Source organism: Lissotriton vulgaris, chromosome 4_1, assembly GCF_964263255.1.
Source record: "Lissotriton vulgaris chromosome 4_1, aLisVul1.2, whole genome shotgun sequence".
In the NCBI taxonomy this organism is placed as follows: Eukaryota; Metazoa; Chordata; class Amphibia; order Caudata; family Salamandridae; genus Lissotriton; species Lissotriton vulgaris.
This window is the reverse complement of record NC_141691.1, coordinates 1,486,818,544-1,486,830,952: the sequence shown is the minus strand read 5'-3', so window position 1 is coordinate 1,486,830,952 and position 12,409 is coordinate 1,486,818,544.

Genomic DNA, 12,409 nt, shown 5'->3' with positions numbered 1-12,409 from the left:
AAAGCTAAGAAAAAAATACAAAGCCAAAGGTAGAAAAGGAACAGAGAAGAGAAGAAAGAGGGTCAGAAACAGCAGAAAAGAAGGACAGAAGGGTAGTTAAGCAGGAAAGCAGTGACGCTCTACTCCTCGAACTACAGGGATGAGGTACAGGCAGGAGCCTGCAGGTTGAGGAGGGCCTTGAACTCCTGACCCCGGGGCAGAGGAACCAGCAGCAGCAGATGTGGACAGCAGTAGCAGCTACCAGATGGAGTAACAATGTGGGAGGAGTATGTTCACTAAGGGATAGTCCCCTGTACACCCAAAAGCAAACTACCAGGGGACGAGGAAAGGCAACACACCCAGGTTGCCTCTTCTAATCTAACAGTGCGGACCAGACTCCGTTGCGTTCCCCTGCGAGTAACAGTGGATCAAACTGCATACCCAAGGGCCTGGGCCCAAACCGACCCCCGTGCCCCTGGCACCTGCTGCCACCAATGCCTGATATTAGCGACTTGAGCCAGTTAGTGGACTGCCCCATCAGTCTTGTGCGGTGTACTTAGCATTATGGGTCCTTCGCAGCACAGGGATTGCTCTGGGCACAGTTTGTGCCACCCACAGGTGCTAGGCCTGGGCCTGACACAACTCCCAGGACTCCTTCACTCCCCATCCCACGTTCTCACCACCTGGACTTCGACACTGCGGCCCAATCCACCACGCTCTCTTTGAATCTGTGACTCAGCCAGCCGGAGCCCCAGCCAGGTGAGATTTCACAAGTCTGGGAACAGCAGTCGCCGCCAAGTCCACTGGGAACCCTCCTAATGGAGGTGATTCAACAGGGCCCCCTTAGGCATGAAGTTGCAGTGCTCCCACCACACAAGTTTGGTGCAGCTCAGGGACCTCGCCCTCTACAGCACTTGGGCAGCACCACTTCCTCTGGCCTGTGATGCAGAAAGGCCCGGCCTACCATTGGCAATCTCCTCTGTGCACCCCGGTGTAGTGGTGGCAAATGTTATACAATGCAAATCTCCCTAGGTCGGGGCTCAGGAGTGCCTCTACCAATCACAGTTCTAATGATGCCAGATGCTCTTCTCACACAGGTCAGGAATGTTTCTCAATTCAATCTGCCAGACTTCCCCACCAGGTAAGGGCGATCGCCGATGCCTCAATGTTACTGCCATGGCCCACAGGATTGGGCCCGCCTCAGTCCGCCTCCGCTTTCAGGCAGCAGAGACTCCACAGCACCGCCACCTCCAACTCCGGATCGCATACGCAGGCCCAGCAAAGTCTCTGGGCCCCGGAGACTGTCTGCACTTCCAGGCATTGGCTGCCATGTTGTCGCAAGAATGGCACTAATAAAAGTGCTGCATCATTGATTTGCCCCAACGATGAATGAATCCCTGGTTCTGCATTTCCTCTTCCCTCAGACCCTTTCTGGTCATCCTGGGTGTTGGGGGGTTTAGTGGGGTTGTTGACCAGTGCTGGACTTGGCCCTGGTTGATCCATTCAGCATTGCACTGTTTTCTTTTTCATTAGGGACGTACTTATGGGCTATTTTTGCCTCTAGAGGCTGAAAAGTGAAGCTGGGCTGACTAACGTGAATTTTTTTGTCGGCTAATTGGCCTTTTGGCACTTTTCACTCTCTAACGTCAAATATTGTATCGCCTTGACGGTAATGTTAGAGGCAGTTTTCGCAGTGGCTCGCCGATGCCATTGCCATGTAGCAACGTATTGTCAATAACAGGGCAATAGTTTTCGGTGATAGCTCTCCTTAAAAGAATTGCCGCTTACTACCGCAAAAGCTCGTTAGCCGCAGTTCTTGTAAATATACCCCATACTGTACAGTTGGCCACCCCTTATATATAACTCTAAATTTCTATTTCCCAAAATAAAGCTTTATATTTTGGCAATAACTTCAGCACTTTGAAGGTATCGAAAAATGAGCTGTAGGGATTTACAAAACCTCTCAATGAAAACTTTGCTCATTGTACATAGATAATTAAAAAAATATATATTTCCTTGAAAAATGAGCAACAAGTATAGGCTTTTAGAAGGTTATTCAGGCTTCATCTTTGTTAAATAGTCTTTCATTTGCATGTTTCCATTGGAAAATATTGTCAGGGATACAGACTTTGCTAAACTTAAAGGGCCTCATATATGAGGCTGTGCGTCACTTTTACGCCGCCGGTGCGTCACTTTAGGTGATGCACCAGTGGCGTAAAAAATGCACCTTGTTACACCATATTTACAAAGTGACGCATCTAGGTAGATGCGTCACTTTGTAAATTCCTGCGTCACATTATACCTGCGCCAGGTATAATGTATGCAAGGGGGGCGTATTGACGCAAGAAAGGGTCATGGAAGTTACACAGTGAAATCTATGAGATTTCACTGCGCTACTTCTAGGACTCAAATGCGTCAAAATCTTACACCTGCCTCACAGCAGGCGTAAGACTGACGCAGGCCCTTTCACATGGGGCTTGCCCCATGTGAAAGGACACATTACTGGAATTGCGTCACTTTTGTGACACACACTCCAGCAATGCGTCACTTTTGCGCCTACAGATACGTCAGAAATACTGTAACTCCTTGTGAGATGATTCGTCATACTGTAAATATGACGCATCATTGGTGTCGCAAGGAGGGTGCAATGAAAAGTGACGCATCGCAGTTTTCACGCAGCAATGCGTCACCTTTCATAAATGAGGCCCGTAATATCTGAATTTTACCAAACAACAAGCTGGTTACCTGGTACAAAAAACACTTTGTATGTGACTTATTTTTGCAAATAATATTCAAAGCTATACAGGAAATCTGCTCACAAAAAACAGCAAGTATAATATTATTTGATGTTATGTGGACATAACCCCAGTAAAAAATATTGTTCCATTATTGATTTTAGCTCTTGTTATTGTCAGATTGTATTCTCTTTCCTACTTTTCGCTCATTGTGACAGTTCCTCCAGATTGGTGAATGATGGTTCTCATCCTTCCTGCTTCCTGTTTTTTTCTTAATAGAGTTTTTGCTGTGTGGGTATTCAGTGAATGTGCATGCTTAAAACAGGGATCCACAGCAGCCTATTTGCTTGCCCATCCATTTGTACCTAGCACTAGTGGAACTGATATGTGTTTCCTTTCCTTGTGCTTCCCATCACCATCAAAAATCCTTTGGTGAAAGACGCTAGAGCCTTTTTTTTCTGGCTGGTGCTAATTACTTGTATGAAATCTTGGCAAAGACATCTGCTGTGACTGTAGTAGTCATATTCCATTACTACGTCACTAGTAAGTATGGACATTAGTTAGTTTCTTTTTTCTGTAAGCTGGGTTATATTATTGTTTTTGACAACACGTGAAGCGACTTGATACACTGAATTGACAGGTATCTTTACTTGAAAAGACTTGTTTGCAGCTAATTGAAGTGGGATAATTTTATGAATGCTTGGGGTGTTAGCATTCTATTTGCTCTTCAGTTTATGGTTATTCCTCTGTCCTCTCACAAAATTAATGTTTCATAATGGTACTGGTTTGGGATATTATTTAGGCATACTGTAATTGCAGCTACAGTATGCCCCTAATGGCCATTGCTTACCATTCAGAGGTTATCCTATTTTGTTTGTTTTGATCCCGACTCTCCTTGGTATTACCACAATAGAGACTTAGCACTTAACTTCTACTGCCTTTGTCTAAGTGCCTTTAAGGTGTCTCGAATCCACTTTGCACAATCCAGTATGCACTTTGTTTGCAAACATGTTTTTCTTCTCACTTGCACAATAAACTGCATACAGGCAATCATTCCTGTTACCATAGACAAAATAATCGCTATATGTGAACAAACATTCTGGTTATACCGGTAAGGTTAACCGGTGTGCCCCATAGTTAATTCCATTAGGTCTTATATGTTACCCTCCATTCTAGTTTAGTAGAGCTAAATGAAAATCAATCTTTTCTCAATGCGCCACACCCGCGGATCAATTTGGTGGCCAGCGTTTCGTAAATCTTTTGTTATCCAATAGTGCCATTGCATACTGATGTTTCCATACCAAAGGTATTTTTTAGCTGGTTATAGGAATAGAGAGGTAGTCACGGAATGGTGCTCACTCCCCATACACACTAGAGCAACTGGTATAGCATTGAAATTTGCTCTGTGGCAACCTCACCATTGTATGTTAGTCATCTACTCTCGTGGGGGAAAGGGGGATCTGGTCAATGAAGAGTTCTCCTCTGTTGTCACCTCATCCAGTAGTCCCTCCCATGCTCCCAGCTTCGAGAGAGCCTCTACCGTTCTTTGCATCCCCAAATGAGGGTGACACTTTCATATCTGACCCATGTAATGAGTTTCCCTTTCCACTTATCTACCCTTGGACATACTGCTGACTTCCATTTGAGTGTGATCTGACATTTGGCCAATATCAGTGCAAGGTCGATGAATCTAGTTGTAATTTTATGTTTGGCTGGGCTGTGGATAAAATCCAGCTATACAAGTTGTAGCGGGCAACGTTATATTGTGGTCCATAGTGTCATTAATAAAGGCAATACCGTCACTTCATATGCGGACATTGGTAGGCAGACACACACATTGTGAAACATCTTTGCTCCAATAGTACTGCTCCTGGGGCATGTAGCTTGAGCATACCTTACTGAGGATAAGGTATACTCTGTGTATGAATAAAAATGAATCAACTTAAACCATGCATTCCTTGAAACCTTTGGTACCCCATCCAGTATTTTCACCCAGTCCTCTTTCTCAATGGTTGCTTCCGCATCTTCTTCCAATTTGTCTTTCAGTGCGGTCAAAGAACATTGATGTAAGCTCTCAGTGGGTATCACAGGCCCAAGATAGCCTTACATTGTGGCACGTAAAATATGGCCTCTGTGGTGAAGGCTAGGTTCTCCAATTACCCCTTCCCATCTCTTTTTAAGAGCTTTTGCCCAATAGATCAAGAAGGGCTCTGTCCGAAGGTCAAAATCCGCCTGTAACTAGTGTAATGGAAACAGTTCTCCAGCTCTGAATACGTCACCCAGTTTTCAATGTCTTGTTCCATCCATTCAGTTATCCTTCCCAAGGTGTTCATGTGAGTAAGGACAGCTAAACATTGCAAAGGGATGTTTGGAAAATAGAGGGCCCCCATTTGAGTTTATTGTAGACAGTGAAGCTAGCCCATGGTGATCTACCTCTAGTCAAGTGGGTCCTAAAGGAAATTGCATCAGTGGTATAGTAGTTACCTGCTTTAGTAGCTCTCCAGTCTTCCTAGCATACACCCATCTCAAGACTCATTGCATCTGTGCTGCTAGATAATATGTCTCCAAGTCTGCTGGTCCCCCATACTAAACATAGGGGTTATGACTTAGCTAGTACTACTCTGGTCCTATCCTTTCCGCATATTAAGAGTATCCAGTTTGTGCTGTAATATAGTGAAGTAATACAGGAGTCTATGTAATGCCTCCATCTTAGCAATCACCACCAAAATTGGGAGAGATTTCCAAAATGTCATCCTAGCTCGCTGTGAATTAATGGTGGCCCCCACTTTACATTCCACAATGTCAGATTCAGTTCTGCACATGCAGACTCAACGGTATTTAAATGACGAACATTGCCAAACTAATCCCCGTGAGTCTGGGGTCAAATCTTGGGAATGTCAAACTAAAAACAGGCTAGTCTTTTGCCTGTGTATAACTGCTATGACTGCAAAATGAGTCCCCAGGTGCACTCTACATGCTAGTTGTTCCACTGCTATAGCAAACAACAATGGGGACAATGGGCATCCCTGTCTAGTAGCTTGCTCCATTTTATAGGGGTAGGGGATCACCCGTTTTAACTTTTGCCGTTGAATATGAATATAGAAGTCTAATCCACTTGTTAAATCCCTCTTACAAACCCATTTTATCCATCATAGTGTAGAAATATGTCCAGTCTAGGCTACTATAAGGACTTTCAATGTCTATTGGCATCGCCAAGTAACAACGTCATTTTACTGCAGTGTTCTGGACAGGTATGAAAACTGCCTGATCCGGCTGTATAAGAGGCTGTATAAATGGCATTAGCTGAGAGGCCCACACCCTACTAAATATTTTATGACATTTAGCATCGATAAGAGCCTGTAAGGCGTAACATCAAATTGAGATTTTCCAGTTTCAAAGGGGGAAGGATCACTAATGTAGGGAGTGAACAATTGTCTTTTCCTGCTTGGTAAACCTCTGTCAGCTGTGGGGCCATGTGCCCAAGGGAAGAGCATGGAACTCCCCCAAGAGTCCATCAGAGGCAACCCCCCAGCTCTGCACCTTTCCATTCCACAGGATCAATATCAATAAGTAGATTTAGTTTTCCTCCTCAACCTCCTTATTTCCTGCCTGTAGTAGTTGGAGTCCACCCCCCATCCAAGGTTTTAAACCTCTGTCCCTGCTGCATCATCAACATAAACAATAATTCTCATCTAATGTCATCCTCCAGCTCTAGTGTAATGTGTGATTGGCCAAGTCAGGTCCAGAGTCTAAGGTAGATTCTGATTTAGGTTTGTGTCTGTACCATGGGTCATTCCTTTATTGTGACTTATGGATCGATCCACTCCTGAGTTGTTGAGGATTTCAGTTGTAGCTACTGCCTGCATTTTATCCAGTGACAATTGGGTTTTGGTAGGAAAATTCCTTATAGCAGGTCTGTCCCGGGATCTGGTTTATGAGGATCCAACTCCCCGCCTTTAAGATGTCATTGATCTGGTGTACTTTCTGTGTTTCAATTCACTCCCACACTCACAGGGAAAAGCATTGCATATTTACAGTCATTTTTTAACCTTTAGAAAGGACACTCTTTGCTTCTGTACCACTGCAGTGGTGTGGGCTGTTCTCTTTCTACCCGGTGGCTACTCCCGCTGCTCTTCCAGACCTGCCACCCAGTCGGGGAAGCCGCCCCACAAGCACTGCTGTTCCGTGACACCCGTAGGGGAGTTAGCAAAACCAGCTCAACGTCACCAGTGAGACTGCCTCTGCTCTCAAGTGGTGCACTGCCAACATCCAATAGTAGCTGAGTAATGTATGCACTTATTTTCCCTTACACCATCAGGAGTTAAGGGGACACACTCTCCTGCTCCACTTTGGAGGTGAAGGTGGAAGAATGCTCAACAGAATGCTCTTTAACATCAGTGCTCAGCTGGGAGCTCCCCAGGTTGCTGTTCACTCCGTTAGCACCAGCCACTTCCCCATCTGATCCAATATGTACTTAACTCAGCTGACAGCTGTATATAATAATTGATACTCATAATACTGCTCTCTGGCAATGCCATAACATTAACAGAAACATATTGATGTATGGAATTTTACTAAAACTGGATAGGAGTGTGGGTGCAGGTACTCATTTTAGACAAAAACTCAAAGAAGCAAGGTTTCTGTAAAAGATGAAAATTACCTCGAGTGACCGGTATTAACAGGGTTCCATAATGCAAGTCTTCAAAAAGAAAAAACACTACATTTATGATTTAGGCTCCCACAAAAATGGGTACACAGCTATTTAAAGTGTGGTGCATGCACACCTCTGAAATGTGATTTTAATCACTAGAGATTTAAAAGAATCAGTCTTTGTCAAAATATATTTCATCTTCCTTTATTGCATTTTCATTATGACTTCAGAAATGTAATACTACTTCAATATGCTATTATTACGTTACTAGCGGCCCGTCCCGACGTTGTCTGGGTATGAATTGCTGCAGACCAGTAGTATATTGTTTTGTAGGATTTCGTTTGGATAGCATTTCTTATCTGTGACAGGCCTGTGAAACGCACCGATTCACAGTGCACTGCTGATGCACTTAAGAGTGCGCGTTCAGTAGTTTGTGAACTCGAGTTTCCCTACTTTATTTTTCCTTGCAACATTATATAACGCGAACTCGACAACATGGCATGAGCACAATATACATTACAGAAGAACACATTCATTCGTGGTAGGCATGGGGAGACAAAGCGATTTGCCTGGAATCACAGGATGTTGAGCTGATGCCGAGATTCGAACGTAGCTCCCCAGCTCTAAAGTTCGCAATTCTAGAACTTGTGGCGGGAGGTGTGTCTAAAAGTGTATGTCGTGCTGGCCATCAAAGAGAGAGACCGGTGCATTTTTCAAATGGGTGGTGAAAAAATATGAGTATGTTGCTGGAGATGTGGGCCACCGTGTCACCAATGTACTTACCGGGGGAGGGTAAACACCCATTATTCCGCAATTTTCTTTCCGCATACCATCACTCCGCATACTTTCATTACGAAAGTACCATGACTCCGCAATACCATTATAACGCATGGCATTACATTTTATATGCTTTTACTACGCATACATTTACAACGAAATTCGTTGTAAATGCATGAATGGTAAAAGCATGTTTTTTTTTAATGTTTGGATAAGGTAAGTATGGGTATAGGAGTATATGTTTTGGGGTACTGAGGTATGTGTTTGGGATGTTTGGGTATTTTAAAGGTTCAGATATAGTTTTGAGTTATGTTGGTACAGGGGTAGTTTTAGGGTTCAGGGGTAGGTTTGGGTTTTGAGGTACAGGGGTATTTATAGGGTTCAGGGCTAGGTTTGGGTTTTTGGGTACAGGGGTATTTTTAGGGTTTAGGGATAGGTTTGGGTGTTGGGGTACAGGGTATATTTATAGGGTTAAGATGGGTTAGTGTTAAAGGGTGCTGGGGTATTTTAAGGAGTAAGGGTGGGTTATGATTATGGGGTGCAGGGGTATTTAAAGGGAGCAGGGTTGGATTAGTTTTTAGGGTGTAAAAGGTAATAAAATAAAATAATAAATAAAATAATATAAATAATGCAATTTGAAAGAATAAGGGCCCGATGTAGGTAATTCCTATTTACCTACTCTTAAATACCAAATCATACCGATTCGGTATTTAAGAGTAGGTAAATAGGAAGGGGGCAGATGTAGGTAATTCTTATTTTAGAATTACCGAATCTGTAAGATTCGGTATTTATCGATTCGGTAAATACCGAATCGGTATTTCCTATTGATTCCGATGGGCCTTGAAGCCCATAGGAATCAATGGGAAATACTGATTCGGTATTTACCGAATCGCTAAATACCGAATCCTGCAAGGGTGAACGAGGTGTCACTTTGACACCCTGTAGCACCCCAATTCCAGGCTTGTGTGCCATGTGGCACACATACATGTCCTAAGGGCATGTCTGTGTGTCACATGGCACAGGTGTACATGCACAGATGTGCATGTACACCTGAATTCGGTATTTTACCACCCAATTGTATTGGGTGATAAAATACCGAATTCTGAAGGCCTGTAGCACTGTAAACAGTGCTACCTGCATCTGGGATTTACCGAATCGGTAAAATTACTGATTCGGTATTTTACAGACTCTGTAAATTTACCGATTCGGTAAATTTACCGATTCTGTAAAATAATGGCCCCTACATCTCAATCACCAAATATCGGTCGGTAACAGCCGAATTCGGCTGTTACCGACCAGTATTTGGTGACCTACATCGGGCCCCAAATGTTTTAATTAAATTTAAAAATGTGTTTTAATAATGTACTTTTACAATATATATGACTTTACCACACATGCATTTGCTTTATAATGGCATGCGTGATAAAGTCATATGCGTTGTAAAAGTTTTAGAAATGATGTCTTTGCAGAGTAATAGTCCCCCGTTATAAAAATTGCAGAGTGATGGTATGCAGGATGTTGGTTTGCGGAATATCATCACATATTCCTGGGGGAGGGATAGTCCCTTTCTTGCTATTTCCGTGGAGGAGGGGCTTGTGTCCGGATGTGCGTCGCGCGAGGCCTGTGCGCAACAGAAGTGGAAATTCTCCAGTGTGCGCTTCAGGCGTCATGGAAGTTAAGGCGAGATTACATTCCCTGCACAATGGCCCCTGTTTGCGCTCCTTACTGCCCTTGGGAATTGCGCCATGCCTGACCTCCATACAGTAAAGCAGGTGCACGTCACTGGGAGCGAAGGGCAAGCACCCACAGAGCTGGAATGCACAGAACCTAGAAGTATTTAAAGTCCTCACAGAACTCAGGAAAAACAAAGAACAAACTCTGGAGTTCATGCAAGAGGATTGCCAAAAATTTCAAGACTTCTTTGTCAATAAAATCTCCAACCTAGTAGCTGAAATTGGCACAACCCCCGAGTTTGACTGTCCCTTGCTGGATACACCCGACAGGACATCGGTAACTAGTCTGTTAACGGCCTTTTCCTTGATTACGAAGGAAAGGCTGCCAGCTTTGTTGAGCCGAGTTAAATCGGGTTCCTCGGCAGACCCGTGCCCACCAGAGGTGTTTAAACTAGCACTGCCAGGTATAGAGGACGAAATGTTGAACTTACTAAATACTTCTTTACTAACAGGCCAAGTCCCGTCCTTCTTTAAGGAAGCCCGGCTGATTCCTCTGCTGAAAAAAGCCGGCGGATGTGAAATGCCTAAAAGATTTCAGGCCCATATCTCAGCTGCCGTTTCTGACGAAGGTGGTTGAGCAACACGTACTCACTATCCTGTCGGAACATCTTGAAAATAACAATCTATTTGAGCCAAACCAAGCTGGGTTCCGTGCGAATCACAGCACGGAACTCGTCATGCTGTCTATTCTGGATGATTTGAGGAACAGGGCAGATAAGAAAACTCCAAGCGCCCTGGTGCTGTTAGACCTCTCCGCGGCATTTGATACTGTCTGTCATAAACAACTATTGTCGCGGATGATGGATTTTGGCATCGTGGGTACAGCACACGCCTGGCTCTCCTCCTTTCTTGAAGGGAGGTCTCAGAGAGTACAGCTTGGTGACCTTCTTTCCACCACTACACCGATCACCTGCGGAGTGCCACAAGGGTCTGCCTTGTCGCCCCTATTTTTTAACATCTATTTACAACCCCTGATCAGACTGCTCAACCAGATGGACTGCCATGTATATAACTACGCGGATGACACCCAAATAGTGATCCAGCTTGACCAGGGTCCGGGTAGTCTCGTAAGACTACAGAACATCTTGAAGTACACAGCCAACTGGATGTCCAGAAATTCATTAAAAATCAATCCGGATAAGACCGAGGTACTGCCAATTACCATTGCAGGGAACCCATGGATTGAGGATTTCTGGCCAAGAGAATTAGGGCCACCTCCGGAACCAGCTGCTGTGGTCAAGAGTTTAGGCATCCAGGTGGACAGCAGGCTGTCTATGCAAAAGCAAGTGAGGACGGTGGTAGGGACCTGCACTGGCCTCCTTCGACATCTTAGGAAAGTTGCACCTTTGTTGTCCTTTTCCACCATGAGACGGGCAGTCTCTGCCACGATCTTGGCTAGGCTAGATTATGGCAATTCGCTATATATAGGACTGCCACAGAAACTCTTGTATAAGCTGCAGGTTGTCATGAACGACGCTTCTAGGCTTATTTTTAAAAAAACAAGGAATACCCATGCATCTCCCCTTATGCAAGAACTGCACTGGCTGCCGGTTAAGCAGAGGGTGATGTTCAAAGGACTGTGTATTGTTCACAAAGCCCTGTACGGTAAGGCTCCAATGTACATAAAATCTCGGCTTGTTCCCTACAGCCCAGCACGGACACTTCGATCCGCTGACGCCTCTCTACTTATTCAACCACGTTGTAGATTGGCCACAGTAGGTGGACGGGCCTTTTCATTTTTGCTTCCAACAGCCTGAAATAAGCTGCCAATTGAACTACGGAAGGAGACTAATTTGTTGGCCTTCCGAAAGAAACTAAAAACAGTGCTTTTCCAGCAAGCATGGGGTGTTCTGTAACTTTTTTATTAACAGTTGTCCTTCACAGTACCTGATGTTTGGACCCTGACCCTGATAAAGCGCTTAGAGACCCCTGGGTTATAACGCGCTATATAAGTCGAATAAATAAATAAATAAACCTGGGAATAAAAAAAAATGAAATATTGGGCACAACGCTCGCTTTTTTTTCCCATAATACCGCGCCCCGCACACGCCCACACTCCCAGCACACGCTCACAGCACTCGATATGAGACATGGCATGAAGGGCCGAACGTACCACACGCCCTCAGCGTTTGTCACGCCCCCAGCACAAGCCCACAGCACAACACAGACACGCCCACAAGGGACTTCTTTGCTGGCACGGTTCTTTTACCTTTTAAATGTATATTGTGGGTGGCTGCATAGTCTATGTCATTCTGCTGAAACTGCCCTTTCCAACGCTGTATTGGGTGTTGTGAATGGTGCTGTGGTTCCTGAGATTACCTGCCTCAAAGGTTTGTGCTCTCTCTTTATTATATTAGTATAGATAGAGTAATGACAGCATTGAAACATAAACTAAAAGTCTAAAAACTTTGAGTGTACCTCCTAATCCTACCGTAACATTTGAATTATAACTAAAAATGGAAAATGTAGGCCACATGCACCATACACAAGTTATAAAAACATTGCTTTCCTCAGCTACTGTGCTGGTTGTTTTT